The 18,310-nt window shown below is 28.8% G+C and overlaps 1 protein-coding gene across 1 annotated transcript in view; it reads right to left on the bottom strand.

Moving 5' to 3' along the window:
- Nucleotides 1-17,841, bottom strand: part of Eph (Eph receptor tyrosine kinase) — an 807,314-nt gene extending 789,473 nt beyond the window's left edge. Inside the window, exon 1 of the mRNA XM_075367017.1 lies at nt 17,346-17,841. The gene's annotated coding sequence lies outside the window, so the exon portion shown is untranslated. The remainder of the gene's footprint in view (nt 1-17,345) is intronic.
- Nucleotides 17,842-18,310: the final 469 nt, after the last annotated feature.

Below are 18,310 nucleotides of genomic sequence, written 5' to 3'. Positions count from 1 at the left end.
TAATATAAATATTATCAGAAGCAGCCGAAAAGATCTTTTCTAAAATTATTGCCGAAAGTAGACTATATGCATCGACCGGGTTACGATCTCGGTAGCTGTTAAGAGACGGGTGATCATAACTAAGAAATATGACATAGCAAAATATCCAGGCTTTCCACGCAATTAATCATAAAAATGATTCTAATCTAATCGTGTTTAAAAAGAATATGTAACAAATAAGAGGAAAATTCATGACTGTATCTGGTCTCAAATTCTGGATCCAGTGTTACAATCGCTGTATTCTAATACGCAATCTAACGAGGCGATTTGTGTATCGATCGTATACAAAAAAATACAGGAAATAAAATTACAAAATAGTAAGATTAATAAAACTAATTTTATAAATAATAATGTAGAAATTAATAATTTAGATTATTTATGTTAACTGCATTTTGATAAAACCTAATATACATCAAATTAATCACATTTATTTACTTAGATAATAAACGGAAATTTAATAACGGAAATGAATCATTTATAACCCATTGTACATGTAATACGTGAATACTTACAATAGATATTTAATATTTTTCAGAATATTTGTTTCGATATCAGTAATAAGATATGATATATCGCAACAATAATAAATAAATAAACGATATCAGTAAAAACTGGAGTAGAACTACAAAAAAAAAATGTTCATAAAATATTATAAATTAAAAAATCGGACGAAGACAATAAATTTCAACACATGAAAACAGAATCAACAAAAAATTAATAAATTTATTCGTTACGATTATAAAAATACAAAATTCCTTATTAAAAAAAATCACAATCATAAATATTAAATCAATAAAATTATATTCATTGGCTTCTAAAAACGCCGAGTCCTATTAACTCAGAACTGTTAAAGGTGCGTAAACCGGGAATTTTTTCATAATGACGTAAACATACAATCGATGCATTAGCCAAGCCTATATTGTTTGAGTATACTGTTTTATAAACAAACATTGCCACATACTTAAATTTAAATGCCTGCTATTAAATCTCAAACGATACAGAAAGCTTTGGATGTAAAATTAATTAGCACACATTACAAAAAAAAGTATATATATAAAACATAATATTTATTACTACCGAAAATATTTATGTCATTATACATTTTCCTGGCTTATTTACTAACTAAAAATACTGAAATAAAAAAATTAACAATCCGAAAATAAATTAAAAACGTAAATTGTTTATATACGCTTTTTTGTTAGATCGCGGAAAATGAATATAGCGCTCTTTTTTATTTAAAAACAAATTAATTATTCTTGAGTAAAATGACTATTTGCTTGGCAAATTGCTGTTGATAAACGAAATTAAAACCAAAAATTCAAAAGTATTAAAAATGAGCATGTATTATAAAGAAAGGAACGGTTAGTAGTGGGTATGATAAAACATTTAAAAAATTATTTACCCCAACGAATTGTGTCAAAAGTAGTACAAATTGGGACTTTCTACAGTTTCTATTAAATATCGTTTAGGCCTCTTGGCTAATATCAAAGTCTGTAGTTTCTATTAAATGTTTCGTCGTTGAATTTTAGCAATAAAATAAAATTTAAGGCGGCAAAAAGAACAGTTCAGGGAATATTATGATATTTTTAATACGACTGTAAGGGAGTTTATAATGCAGACCTCATCGACCAAACACGATCTAGTACATTAAAAATGGCGAGGCAAGGGCCATGGACTTACCCACTCGACGACTACATTCGAGGCCGCTTGTACAGATTTATCTGCAAATAAAGTAATATAGATAAATTTTTTTTGGTAGTCTATCATCAAACTGAGTTGATTCACTTTTCCATGCTTTTCTGTCCTACAATAATATTTTAATTCCGCACTATAAATTATATCTCTGCTTTATAAATAAAATAATTTTTCATTCCCATACATTTCTGATTTTTTATAGTCGGTTCATCTTTTAAGGTCCACCTAGTTTTTACAAAATTTACATACTTCACTTTTCTGCATACATTTTTTAATCGTTACCGATTCGGAGAATTATCAACTTCTTTTTTATAACGGCATATTTCAGAATCCCTATAATTTGATTTTCTAGCTTTTCCATCGACTAAGTTTTACTACTATAAAATGCTACACTGCATCAAAATACACGATATGTTTAAGCATAAAGAAATTTTGTGTGCTATATTAGAAACGTGTCAAATTATTTGAAATACGATTTCTCGTGATCAGAAGGATATTTTTAACAAAAGATTTTTTTAGATTACGTAAACACTAGGGCCGTATGTCGGAGTATATCGTACCTAACTATTTGAAAAATTACAAGAACATTTTAAAACATTTTGAATTATCAAATAGATTTTTAAAAATATTTTAGCGATTAAGAAACTGTGCGGTTTTACTAAGGGTAATTAATAGTTTAATAAATACTACTTAGAAAAATAGCAAGCGGTGCAAATGAACAAATTAGGTGTACAATTTACAATAACGTGATACTTTGTTCAGCAGAATTACATTTCAAAAATGTCAAATCACAGCTTTGTAATATGAAGTTCCCATGAAATGAAAATATACATAAGACCGCATTATACGGAACGGTTTAACCGATGATAAAAAGCAACTAATTCTAAAACATCCGATAATAAAACTAAAACATTTATTACAAAAGTTAACTAAAATGTGAAGGCAAAACCTGAGAAAATAAAAGCAGTTTCATTTACAAAACCTTTTACAAGTTTATCATTTACATCCTTTTGAGAGAAGCGCGCATTTCCACTGAATTTCTCTTATGTTGAATAACGATTTCTCGCTCTTATGAAAATCCCTTAATTGAGGGGGAGGCAATTTATAGCATCCACTTTACAAAATTGGTGCAAAAGTTAACTTACAGCTCTTTCTAACTCATTCTTCAGTCGACTTCAAACTTTGTCTCCCACTCGATTTTAAGTTACGTTTACTTTACTCTTGTTTCGCTTTTTAAAACATTTTAATTTGAATACTTCCAGGCGATAGTTTTTTGTTAGTAATTTACATTCATCGATCGGAATAACGCGACACGCGTCACTGAATTATAATAGAATTTAATAGAAATATTACTTTTAAATTGACTAATTAGAAAATACCACACAAACAACTTTAAATTAAATAATGTGTTACTTGTCTACTCTTTGATCAGTTTTGACTATAGTGATCAGATTTAACTGCAACAGGATTGTTTTTTTTCTTTAATTTTTACTGCAATAGGATTGTTTTGTCCTTCATTTTTTTTTATTAATTTGTTCATAATAAAATAAATCTCTATTTCACGCAAAAAAAATGTACTGAATTATAAATCAAAGAAAAAATAAAATCAAAGTTTGAATGTACCAACAAAATAACTAATTTATGCTGAAAAAAGTCCAATAAGGGGCTTAAGGCTTAAATTCATGGAAAATCTGTCTGATAAATGATGTGAAACAGGAACTGATAAAGGAGATCGGTAATGTAAAAACTAAACACGATGAAACCCTAAAAATTATGATAGGCAACTTTTATTGTCAACAGTCAGCCGACTGATTTTATGCTCTTCTATGTTCTTTTCTACTCTATTCAAATATTTCAGTAAGTCAAAATACTTCGCAATTCCTAAATAAACCGTTAATGTCCTGTTGACATTTACATTTTATATTTCGAAAATTTAAATAAAATTCTGATAAACACGTCTTTTTCATCACTCATTAGTCTAACCGTTCATTTCGAATTTTGCCAATTCACCGAACGTTGTTCTGCAAACAACAACAAACAACAATATTAGGTAGATTTCATAAGAATTGTAATGGATACCATGGTTCGAATTCCGGAAAATTTCGACATATCTTCGCGTTTCACAATCCGGAGACCCCAAAACCACCGTGTTTCTATATATTTCACTTTCTTGTGGACACGATAACTGCAGTAATTTTGCGCCAATCACTTTCAAATTGATACACAAAAAATAACGACCCAAAATCTCGGTCGAGTTCGTTAATGGGAAAAATCGGATCATGAGGCTGGAAATGGGGGGGCTTTTTCGAAAAATCGAAATATCGCCATAACTTTCTTATTCAGTAAAATATCGAATTCCTTTAAAATTCTTACTATTCTTTGGATAATGGCCTAAAACTTATGTAGGTAAAGGTTTTTGATATCGCCAACCATTAGTGCAGGGAATGAAAAAATAGGGTTTCGAAAACAAAAAATCATACCTCCCTTAATAGGCACAGTATCGAATCGGTTTAAAGTGGTCGTTAGTTCTCTAAACATTACCTAAAATTTTTCCGAAACGTTTTCCGAACCAACCCTTACGGCAAGCGATGACCAAAATGTAAGAAGATGAGGCTTGTTGTATGCTCAACATGTGAAACTTTTTTCACATACAACCATTATCGTCGTATTGAGAAAATTTGAAATTTTTCTTAACTTTAAGATGGAAATCTTTTTGATCCCCTACTTAGCTCCGATGAAATCTACCTCCGCCTTCCGGCGTGCCGACTGGGATTTTTTTTTCATTGTAAAGTTCATATTTTGCTAGTAAACGGAGTTATAAACACCGATATTTATTTATTTCAGCAACAACACAGTAACACATATTTTTTGATAAGACGGTATAGATTTAAATTGTCAACATATTTTAAATCATTGATTCCCAAAGTGGTCCACCTGGACCCCCACCTGGACCACGGGAGACTTGACGGGGTCTACGTTGGCGTGACAAAAAAATGGGGGTTCACAATTCTTAAGCGGGGGTCCACGAAAATTCATCTGGTTTCGATAGTGAAAAACTAAAATGTTGGCTTGACTTTGCGTATCAATCTAGGCAGATAATGTTTTGAGAAGCTCAGCGACTGTTACTTATAAAAACTTGCATATTCCATATTCAGTACAACGAACGTGTAGAGACTTGCAAAGCGCCGCCGCTACCGTCCGCAACGCTTGTTCAGACGTGCAAAGGGACGAAATACGACTTGTGGTGTGTGTGCTAGCAATCTTCCATGAACTTGTTTGATTTTTCACTAATACAAATACGATTGCCAAGGATAAACGTTATTCATTTGTTTCCAAATATTACAAATTTGAATAAATGCAACACAAAAAAATATACTATTTTTATTTTGCTTTTTACCACTCTGAATGGGAAGTTTTCTAAACAAAATAAGCGAGAATTGATTGCTTTCTTGTGCTGTTGAGTAGGTGTCAAAAATGTAAAGTTGGATGGAAGCATTTTTTTTGATTGGCCAACTTTACTTATTTGACATCCACTCGCAGCACAGTCAATCAAAAATTAACCAATCAATTCTCACTTTTTTTCGGAAGCTGTTAGTTCGTGGAACTCAGCCGTAACGCAAATTTTCATAGTTAGATCTAATCTTCACATTTTCCGTCGACTGGAAATATGGTAGAAATGCAGGCTGCAGGGGGTCCACCGGAAGCAGCAAAATTTTGAAAGTGGTCTATGAGAAAAATAAGTTTGGGAACCTCTGTTTTAAACTGTCAACGGTAATAGGGATTCGAACTTCGAACCTTCCGGAAAAAAGAAAGAGAAGCTGTTGTCATTCCTCTACGGCAGTCGGCAGAGTGGTAGCGTCTCAGCTTGGCAATAATATACTAGTAAATTAATTTAAATCTATTTACACTTATACATAAACGAACTGCACTTATAAACAGTTTTTAAAAAGCATAAAAAATAATCTGAATTATAGCTATTCAAAATCACGTCCACATTGTTATACTGAACGAAAAGATGAATGTTTATTTTATAAACATTATTACTTGTAATTACTAATAATCATTAACAAAATGTAACTACCGATTTAATTAAATCGGTTAAATCTCTTGTAAATATTTTCATGTTGTTAAAAAAAACCTATATTAAAAAAAAAATTAACTTTTACAGTTCTTTAAATAAAACCATAACACATTCCTGAGAAATAATTAACAACGCGCAATACCAGAATTTGTTGAATCCAAATTAAATTAAACGCCTAATGAAATTCCATAAGTATGATTCTAACCAGGCAAATGTTTAAAATTAAAACACTTGTTATTATTAACAGACACTAATTTGCTGTAGTTCCTTCATTCCTTTATATCCTAAGCTGTTCTTTTATATTCGCACTGATATTTGCGGCAGAGTGGTAATGTTTAGCGTTTCTGACTTTCAGATTGAGAATTCTGGTTCGAAACCCAGTCAAAAATAGTAAAAAACTAACTGGAATAAGACATCAGTCTTTTGCCGGTGGCATAAAAAGATAAATACTATGTCAAACATTTCAAACGCAAAATTAAATGTTTCATTTACTCTAATTTTTCTACTACCAAAAAATTAACTAACCGGATGATTTTATAAACACTACGGTATGAAAAAGTTCTTTTTACAAGATCACGCAACGAGCTGTCACTTCACTAATCTATCCTAAAACTTCTAAATCTTTAGCTTTATAAATAGACTAATTTTCAGCATTCTTCTACTATTATATCATATATCAAACCTGTGGTGCTATTTTACTATTAAGCCGAAAACGCAATCATGAAATCGCAAGAACGACTGAAAAAATTACGACGAGAATAAAACGTCTGTTAAGTATAAATTCGAATCGGTTTGTCGTTGATAATAGTTACGTATGTACAAAAACCGTGCAACAAATCTAATAATCATAATGTGTTATAAAGTAATAGAAATAAAATCCATTTAACAGACAACACAACTCACACCGATGTACAGGTTCAAAATTCCGATAGCTCCACACGATTTAGTGTGGTAATAAAATTTCAATATACTATTAAATGTCATATCAGTATAGACTTAAGTTGTAATGAAAAAATAATAAATGCGATAGGCTTATTTAGGCGATACACTGCTTTACACCGACTGAGTTACTTCATGTACACATAAAACAAATTATAATAACAAAAGTAACACATTTTAAGAATTATTGCACATTTTAAGAGCGCTGGGCGGCTTCATGATTTAAAATTCAAATAAGAGATTGTGTTTTAAACAACTCACGAAACACTTCATTAGAATAATTTTATAGCAAGAAAAAAATGTATAAATGTATTTATCCTACTTACGCAATTATACGGGATAGAATCATGCCATTAATACATAAAAAATGAATAAATATATTTACATTATTTAATAGTAAAAAAAAAAATTAATAGGGCGACTATAATATTAAAAATATATTGAAACTAGGTACCATAATACAATACCTGATAAGGCACGGTTATTTCATATAGAATCGATGACGACACAATTTAGAAGGTCTTAACGCCAACGAATATACAGAATTTTAAAGCGATAGAGACGCTTAAAAAACAAATTACTTAAAAAGCTACAAAAATTTAATAAAAGATTACCGAATATCAAACAAATTTCGCCCTTAAACAGGTTACGGAAAAAATAAATCAATCGTACTTGTTCGAACAGATGCAACCAGGACCTACAGGATACTGGCACGACAAAAAATCGTTCAAACAAGAAATCCGGTTGTGAAAATATGGAAAAAAGGCTTATTAAAAAACTAAGAATAAACTAGAATAGAATAAACTAACAAATCTAAAAACCCTGAAAATTTAAAAAAAATTTGAACCCTATTAAAAATGTTCAGCTATTTCACAAACATCCCGAAAATATTAGCTTTAAAAGATATCTTTTAAAAAGATATATATATATTTATTACAATTAACACACTGGTACTGATCTGAAAATATTTTACTAAAAATAAGTAAAAATTTAATATTATTCGTAACCAAAAATGGTATATTTTGTAATTAAAATAAAAATAAGCAAAACACTAAGGATTATCTACGGAAATAAAGACATGAAAAAACTGTAGATCAAACAACAGATTTTTACTGCAACTAACAAAAAGAAAAAATAAATTATTTAATTTTTTTTATAAAATGATAAATTCTTTATTTTATGATGCTAATTGATCAATGTTTCCACAGTTTCCCAGATAATTCCAAGTAAATGTTAGGAATTCCTTGTTGTCATGCCCGGATTAGAACTTAACCCCGAACTGATCTACATAAGGCATAATTTTGGAACGCTCTAGATAGAATATTTATTTGAAATACTTCTGTAAAGGATTTTCAATTATTGTTTTTAAATGCCGGCCTACGTGGTACGAATGGTAGCGTCTCGGTCTTTCATCCGGAGATCCCCGATTCGAATCCCGATCAGGCATGGCATTATCACACGCTACAAAATTGCCATTTCATCTCATCCTTTGACGCAATACCTAAACTGAAGTTCCGGATGCTAAAAGCAAAAAAAATCCCTATCTATATTAAATCTCGTCTCGTATATACGCATCTATCACAAATTGTTTTCTCTACATATAAATTTTTAACCTATTTTTCAATATTATTATTACGCGGGAAATACCAGTTCTGAAATATAAATTCTTTTTAAATCTGCTTCAATTTTTATTTGGAACAAATCCATCAGATAACAATTTTTTTCTTAAAGGTGAATACTGTCTGTCACTAGTTTCCTTTAAATGGTTTTGTATCGCTCGAGTGATATCGTGACACAATGTTTCATACTTATTTAATTAAATCGTTGAAATTCTGGAATTACAGGATCATTAATAAACAAACATGTCGGTAAAATACATTACCCTCATTCTGGAATAGTAGGGTAAAAAACAGATTAAATCCATCAAAGTCTATCTCAACAAATAAATCCGAACCAGCAGAACACAATTAACCACTAATTCCGTAGTTATTAAAAAACAATAATGTTAAATTAATTTCTTTGTTGTCATTAACGTACGGCAAAGTATATATCAAAATTACAAGAATTCATTTTTCAATTTTCTGAAAAAAGTAATAATAAAGACCGTTCTAAAAAATAACATACACACACATACAAAAAGCAGGCACGCAAACACACATTTTGAATAAAGTTTTAACACCTAACTGTAGATGTAAAGCGTAGCTCCACGTAAAAATAAATATATTAATGAATAAATAACAAAATGAGCTATACTGATCAGAAGGCAAACTACAAACATTTACAAACTAGATTACTCGTTACGAACACAAGTAGTTCTGAATAATTAAATAGTCTGTATAAACCTATAGATTAAACTAAGCCAATTGATGTTACATTATGAAGATTATGTTATTGAACTATTCTTTTGTTACGCACCACCACATCAAGTAAATTTCAAAAGTAAGATTCTTTATCTAAACCAAAATACTGATAATATAATGTAGAAAAAAATTATCATAACGATTGAATAAACCCTAACGAGATTATCAGATAGAACAATCCTTCGTAGAGTACGCAAGACTATTCTATCTCATCACGCAAAAATAATAAATAAATAATTTTCGTTATTCTTATCAGATCCAGAAGTGATCGATAAGTTTTAAATCCGTAGCACGGATAAAATTAGAATAAAATACATAATCACAAAATAAAATTATACATATAATTTGTTTATAATTTTATCTATTTACTATTCTTTAAAATTTTTTTTTTTCTTTCCGTAGCGGAGGAAAAAGCTCTGCCAGCCGCCGTCGGCTGACGGCAGTGCGGGGCTCTCACCCACTAAAAATTTTCTTTTAAATAAAGTGTAAACACTTTACTGAATATTTATAGTTAATTTATTTTTCGATTCTGCTTGTATAATAAAAAAAAAAACAACAGATTTAAAATTCCCAGGTTTATCTCTTCTATCTCTCTCTCCCTCTCCTGCGCGTGCGTGTGAATAAGGCAATGTGATTATTATACATATAATTCTTATGTAAATATTAACTATTTATTTTCGCTACGCAAGGAAATAATTTCTTAATTTAAGTTTTTATGCAGGACTAAAAAAAAATTAAAATCTGATGTGAACAACACATGACTTCTTATACGCCTATTAAATTAAATTTATACATTTTTAAATTGAAAAGTTCATAAAATTTTATTTAATTAAAAACTTCTGATATATTTTTTGTGATTATTGAATTTATATTCATCGTAAAAAACTTTTTACAATGAGGTTAATAATTATCAATAAATCAATATATTTAGATTATAAAAAAAGTTAAAAAAAAGACATGAAGTCTGATTCGAACCGATGAATCTTCCCCGAAGATCCAGATATTTCATTAATTAAAATTCTTTTGGCTATAACTCTGGAAACAATGAAAATAAGAGCCACTTATGATATGAAAAATCGTTGAAAAGAATTATATCAAACCGAAGAATGAATAAATGATTGGCAACAAAAAACAAAATGATGATCAACTCAGACTTAGGGAGAATATTGTCCGACAATATCAGAAAAGTAATGAACTAAAAGATAAGAATTTTTTCAATTTATTAAAGATCGGGCATTTATGCATCAGTGTAGCTGTTGTTCTTGTGAGGGTCTATTTTTCAGTTACTCTGTAATTAAATTTAATGTAGATAAAATTAAATAGAAATTCAACAAAAATTAAGCAGAAATTAAACTAGAAAATCCAAAAATAATACGATTCTAAATTATAATTTTCAATTAATATTAAATACTCAGATGTCTCACCAAATCTATTGCGTATAAACATACGTAATAATGTTTATTAAATTACATATACACATTTTTAAAAGTACATAAAATTTTATTTCACTAATAACTTCCGATTTTATTTCATTTTTTTTTTTTAATTGTCTATTGTATTATTTATAGTAAAACGTGTTTTACAATTACGGGTTAATAATTATTAATAAATCAATATATTTAAATTAAAAAAAAGTTAGAAAAAATAAATTAAAAAAAGTTAAAAAATGTAGATGAATTCTTACTGGAATCGATGTGGCTTCCCTTGTAAGATACAAATATTTCATTATTAGAATTTTATTTGGCTGTAACTCTGGAACCAATGAAAATAACTGCCACTGATTTGTCGTTGAAAAGCTCCCAATGAGGGCTTATTACTGCTCAAAAGCTTATTAAGTCCAAAATTCAATTTTTTTTTTTGGTTTTGGGAATTTTTGGACACTTTTGGTACAGTCGATTACAATCAAAAGGGGAGGTGCACAACTAGATGTTATAACAATCCTAAATTCAAAATTTTATCATCCTACAGCTAATGTTTTTGAGTTATGCGAGATACATATATACGTACGTACATACATACATACGTACGTACAAACGTCACGCCGAAACTAGTCAAAATGGATTCAGGGATGGGCAAAATCAATATTTTCGTTGAAATCTGGAAACCGAAGTTTTTCGCGTTCATAATATTCCTTTACTTCGTACAAGGAAGTAAATTTATACGACTAGGTAAAAAAATAACAAATAAGTAAAAAATATTTATAAATCAACTGATTTATTAAGTCTTTAAAGACAAGAGATTAATTATAAAACGAATAACGTTTTATTAAAACTTTCGTTGATAAAACAAAACGTAATTTGAAACTTAAATTATGAATATTTATAATTATTATTAAAAACTTCATAAATTTGTGACCGATACACCACATCCTATTAGTTAATTCAAGCGATAACGAGGTTGGTACTTTGCTGAAGTCTTTTATCTTTTTAATGTAAAAGCTACATGGCTTTTTGTTCTATAAGTCACCTCGATAAAAGTATTTTTATCCTTTAAAATAAATACACCTAATAATTTAACTATGAAAATTACTTAAAATTTTCGTAAAAGTAATAAAAGTAATACGATATTCAAAGTATTAGTTAGCTTTAATTTAGCTTCATAAATATTTCATCAAAATATCAAATTATCGGAGCGAGTTTTATCATAAAATAAACAATAAAAAGAGTAGTCATATAATCGTTAAGACATTTTTAACGTCTTAGGTTGGAAAAAAATAAATTCCTACATAATTGCTTAAAGTGTCAAAAACACTTTAGAATGGTATTGTCTAATTAAATCTACTCGCTTAAGTACATAGTTTACTTTATCATTTTATTTCCTAGCAAGCCTAAATTTAAACATGTACGTTAATTGTTATCTTTGATTATTTTAAAATTAATTATCATCTTTATTTTAATACTGTTCACAAGCAGTTAATTTAAAGTTAAAACAAGCAATTCATAGTTAAAATTTATGGTAACCATTTTTTGTAGCCCTGTTAGCATAATGGTAAGCGAATCGTTATTCATCCGGTCAGTCGTGGGTTCGATTTTCACCAAAAAGTTCGTAACTTTAACTGAAAATTATGTCTGTTAAAACAGGAAAAATGTTAAATGCGCGTATTTCGGTGTTTTACAAGTCCGTTTTTAAGTAAGAGTTTTGCGGAAACATAATATTTTTATTAGCAGATAAAAAAGCCTTTGTAAATAATGTACGTCTTGTTATAATTAAAGTACACCACCAATACACACAAACTACAGAGTACGTACAGACGTATTAATGTTTTTCTTCGATTTGATTTCCGCGCTACTGCACGAACAAAGTTACTTTATAATATAAACGGTTCATATTTTGAAAGCTGAATATTTTTTTTTCTGTCATAAGTAAATAGATTTGAAACAGATCACGGAACCTTGAAAAGGATGCCGTTTTCAAGCTTCCAGGAAAAAGGAGTTTCTATAAATAATAAGCTAATTTATTAATTTCATGTTTAGTCTCAAAGACTTTCCAGTTTAACATTCGCATGATTTATAATGATAAACTATTATCACAGGTTAATAATTTTTTTATTCCGAAAAAAAAAACTTAAGTGATACATATGACTGTTTGTATTCAAAATACACCAAATTGTATTCTAAATGCGTAGTTATAAAAAAGTTAATTTTTTTTACGTATCTACATGAAAGACTACAATGAAGATGTATAAATGTAAGATGAATAAAACCATTTATTACCGTTGTAATCGTTCTCAATCGTTAAAATTCTAACTCGGATATTATGTGCGAGATTTTAGACATATAAGAACCGATCCGCTGATTAACACGATAACCCTACGTTATTACCATCATTAATTTTTTCGAGATTAGAACCCTTTTTAGAGTATCCTTCAAATATAATCGTAATTCAGGTTTGGTATTGTTTTTAAGATAATTTTTTTTTAATTTGGATAGCTTACTAAACAAAAAATAATATTAAAAAAAAGGGATTAAAATAGACAGTTGAAATCATAAGATGTAGGTGCCCTACATCTTATGATCCTATATTGAAATCAAACGACAGGAAAAGATTATGAGAAGCCATGAAACAACTGACGTTAAAAAAAAAGCCAACAAAAATGTGATTGATTCGAAAGTTGGGAACAATTTAAATACTTTCCAGTAATAAAATTGAAACTTATTTTTTACTCCTACATCCTTTATATTTATTTATTTTTCGTTCCTATTTTATTAAAAGATGGACTTTTTAAATGGTAAAAAGTTATAAAAATTCGCTCAAACTCAAAACTTAAATTCATAATAAAAACACCTTAAAATAAATTATTTTAGGCTATCTGAAGAAAAGATGATTCAGAAAAGAATTATATACCTATTACAGACTTGTAATGAGATTGAAAATGTAAAACATGATTATCGTTAATTTTCCAGGGGGGAAGGATATTTAAGATTGCAATGAAACAAGAAAAGAATTTTAACCATTTACAATTAAACAAACAAAAAAATCTGATGTGGACAACACTCGACTTCCTTGTACGCCTATTAAATTACAGTTGCGCATTTTTTAAAATGAAAAGTACATAAAATTTTATTTCTTTAAAAACTACTCATATTTTTTATTTTTTTATTTTTTATTATTGAATTAATGTTCATCGTAAAATTTTTTTACAAAAGAGGTTAATAATTATTAATAAATGAATATATTTAAACTAAAAAAAAAGTTGCAAAAAAAAAGAAAGAAGATGAAGTCTGACTCAAACCGATGTGCCTTCCCCTTGTAAGCTCCAAATATTTCATTAATTAAAATTTTATTTTGCTATAACTCTGGAAGCAATGAAAATAAGTACCACCACTTATGATATTTCGTTGAGAAGCTCTCAATGAGGCCATATTACTGCAGTTAAGAAAATATACAAAATCCAAATTCTTTTGGATTTTGGTCCAGTAGATTGCAATCAAAAGGGGAGATGCAAAACTAAATATTACAACAGTCCTAAATCCAAAATGTCAACATCCTATAGCTAATCGTTTTTGAGTTATGCGAGATACAGACTTCACACCGAAACTAATCAAAATGGATTCAGGGATGGTCAAAATAGATATTTCCGTTGTAATCTGGAAACCGAAATTTTTCACGAAATTCCTTTACTTCGTACAAGGAAGTAGAAATGAGAAAAATTAATTAAACTTTAATTTTTGAGGCAATGGTTTTTGTATTAACTTATGTTACTTTCACAGGAATTATTTTTTATACACTATAAAACAATCGTGTTTAAAATCCTCTTTAAGCCCAACCAATTTTTAAATCCAGAATCCTCAATTTCAACGTTGGTCGATCCTTAGATAAAGGTAAGTTAAACAATAATATATAAGGGTGCCAAATTATACAAATTATATTTTATTTTACAACTGAAGATATCAAAAGATAGAAAATTCAGTTGAAGGCTTCTCTGAACTGTTAGTAATAATAATTATTTGTAAACTACAATCGTGGATGGGGGGTATAATAACTTTATAAGAACCTATACTTTTTCAACGCGTGATAAAATCAGTCCCCAATAATTCAAGAAAGTCAACAAATATAATTTTGAATAGACAATAAATCTTAAATTTAAATAACTTCAGAGCATTAACAATAGTTTTAAGAATAAAAAATACTGGTAAAGTATGCTCCGAAAAATATATAAAAAAATAATCACAGCTAATAATAAGAAAACATCAGATAGGAAATAAATAAAAGGAAGGAAAAACCCCCAAAACTAACTTATTTGTAAATAAAAAACAAATGATTTAATTAATACTTAACGGTACCTTTGAATTAGATTCTATAAACTTATATTTATAAAATACTAGTACCGGGTGATAATAACCGTAAGAAAAATCTTGTTCTGAAAATATAAACCCATTAAAAAATATAATAAAATTCTTAACATGTTTCTAAAAAAAAAAAAATACCACAACAGAGAAGGGAATGCAAAGGCAAATAATCCATTACTAGAACTAAGAGGCCTACCGAAACCAAATATCCAAAACCGCCAAACGCGAAATCTCATTAAAGTTCATATCGCGAAATTTTATTTAAAAAATTAGTAACATTTAAATTCTTTTTAAAATAAAGCGTTATATATTTTAAGAAAATTATCATACATAACTAATGTTTACCAACCAACTTAATTAATATTAAATTCCTTGTTTAACTATTTTCAATTGTAATTTTGTTATAAAAAGTGTAATTAAAAGTACCACAAACACATTTAGTAGACTATTACTCTATTTTATATCCTTTATATTATATCCTCTATTTTATATCTATATTATTATATTTTATATCCTGGCCCTTTTGTTATCTGTTTTACCTTCAGCAAAAGTCTACGATTATGAGGCCCAGCAATTTTTTTTCTTTTAAAAAGGGTATTGGATGTCAAGAAATGTCAGGGATCACATTAGATTAACGTCCATGACTAAAAGATGCCTGTAAATAAATCAATATTGAATGTTTTTCCTTTTAAATGCAGTATCACATACAGTACGTATCTTATACGGCAATAATTTAGAAGAATAGGGACAAATTTTTTGTAATGAAGAAAATTAGTTGTCAATAGACAACTAATTTTATCATTAGACAATCAAAAGAAGAAAATAAAACATTATCACATCATTAAAACACAGTCTCGGAAAACAATTGAGGGAATATTTAAATATTTCGAACCACTACAACAGTTTCTTCATAAGCTTATTTCTTTTTGCAAACATAACAATAAATATAGAACCCACCTCATTTATTAAAACAAAAACTGTAAAAAACAAAAAAAAAACTTTTTCGTTTATTAAAACAAAAAAGAAATAAAAACAGTCACAATAAAATTAAAAAAAAAAAAAAAAATCTTTTTCATGAAATAAAAATCGGTAAAAATAATAATATTTTATATCTAAATAGGAATAAAATGTAAAGATAATACACAAGGTTAGATGTCATGTCTTAGTTTAAAAAAATAATGAATTTTGACGAGATTAAAAATTAAACAGCAAGGGAAAAAGGTTAGGTCTAGGTTTCACAAGAAATTATTACAATCAGGAACTTCATTTTCGTTAACTTTTGTTAGAAAAAGAAATTCTAATTTATAGAAAAAGGCTTAATATAATTTAATAAAATTCAAGCTCAACTTCCTTTTTAATTTATGTAAAATATTTAAATAATCCCGTTAATATTATAAATTTGGTCAAATAATTAAAATTCAATATTATGCAGCACTGCTAGTTAAAATTTATATTAATAAAATTTTCCGAATCATACATTTTAAATACGAACGTATTCGAAATTGTAGTAAATTAAATGAATTATCGACTAGACTCGCTAACTACTGACAATTATTTAATTGATGGAACAAAACTAATTACTTAAAACAATTTAATGAGTAATCGTCTATTTACTGTTTAAAACGGGACTGAATAAACAAAACATTCACAAAATGCACTACATTTATAGAATAAAGGATTTACAAAATGCTTATAATGTAAATAAACTACTATTTATAACTTCATGAATTATAAAACGATGTACATATAACAGAAACCGACCGGGCTTTTATTTTGTTCAAGCGTACATCGTATTTAGATTGCAGAGAATCATTTACCATTAAAATTAAACCTAAACAAATACTAAGTCTAAAAAGACCATTTAATAGTACCCGCTAAACAATATGGAAAAATAGTATATTTCTTACAATAATATTATCCATATACATACTAAATAGTTTTATTACTATTATTTACCGATAAGCTTTCTAGGAAGAAACATTCAAAATATAACAACATGAAAACATATGATTTTCATTACAAATAATGGTACGAGCAGTCGGTAAACCTAACAAAATAAAATTAAGCTTTTAAAAATTTATGTAAATAAAAACAATTCAAAATAACAATGAGGCTTTTGCAAATAAATTAAAAATAAGTGAAGATGTAAAATTAATTACCCGTTAATCGTGGACTATCATTAAACATGACGCTAAAGTCATTTACGAGTAAACACAACATTCTTAAACAGACGAAATATTTGTTAATAATTTTACAAACACAAAGTAACTTTTATTACGGTAGCCCGAACAAGAATCAAAAGCGGAAAGGATGTTACGTAAAAATAACGAATAAGCAGTACGATGAAGTTAATTAAGCAAAAGATAAATTTCAGAAAGCTTTCAAATAGCAGACATTAATCACGTGTTCAAGAGTTATGAACAATGTAAACACAATACTAACCTGACTGATTTATTGAAGAGTACGCTTAAAATCCTAATGCAAAGATTCAGTTTGAAAACGAATAAAATCACTCGTAAACCAGGACAAACAGAGCAGAGCACTGGGAGAGAAGTAGATCAATTTGGAAGCCAGTAAGCTAGCAAAGGGTAGTTATTGATTTCTTTCTGTACCGGTTCCAAGTTATCACGCGCTACCGAACCGGTCGAACTTCAAGCTTGAAATCCACTTATAATAAGGTACTACAATAATAACACTGCACTTGCTGTTTTCACAAAAGCACTCGTCCCATTATTAACACACACGCATCGCCGGTTACGACGCCGAATCTACTAACAAATTATTTTTTTAGAATAAGGATCGTTTCTACACGCAGAAAGTTACCAGAAGTATAAAAGTAAACAACAATGACCTTCCGACACAACGCGGTTCACAGCACGAGAGAGGACATAACCACTGGATTAGCTATTAGTCACGGGCAGCACATACACACACGTTCTTGACGGTTTACTCCCAGACTGAGAAGCAAGCGCTGGTGAGAGGAGATGGCAGTTCGTCACGACTCGGAAACTATCGGCTCTTCTCGCGGTCAACATTCCCCTCCCCATGCACGAATTCACATCCCTTTGATTCACCTTTCTCTAACGTATACGTAGGTTTAAGTATTATTTCCTAAATCAAGAATCATCTGCTCTCGAATTCAGATAACATAAACTTAAATTATTTAGATTTAGAAATAACACCTTTCGCTTCCGTGAGGATTTTAATATTTTCATAATCTTTTCAGTACGTTAATAATTTACCGCTAGCGTGAAGTATCATAGAAAGGTCGCTAATTTCTTTACATAATATCATATATACTGAAGAATTCCCAATTAATTCGAATTATATCACGTTTATTCTTCAGTCGAACAATTATATTTATATCTCACTGAATCGGTAAACACGAACTTAAACTAATTTTATTT

The sequence above is a fragment of the Lycorma delicatula genome, chromosome 1 (assembly GCF_047948215.1).
Source record: "Lycorma delicatula isolate Av1 chromosome 1, ASM4794821v1, whole genome shotgun sequence".
NCBI lineage: Eukaryota > Metazoa > Arthropoda > Insecta > Hemiptera > Fulgoridae > Lycorma > Lycorma delicatula.
The sequence above is the reverse complement of the archived record's forward strand: the minus strand, read 5'-3'. Positions and strand labels throughout refer to the sequence as shown.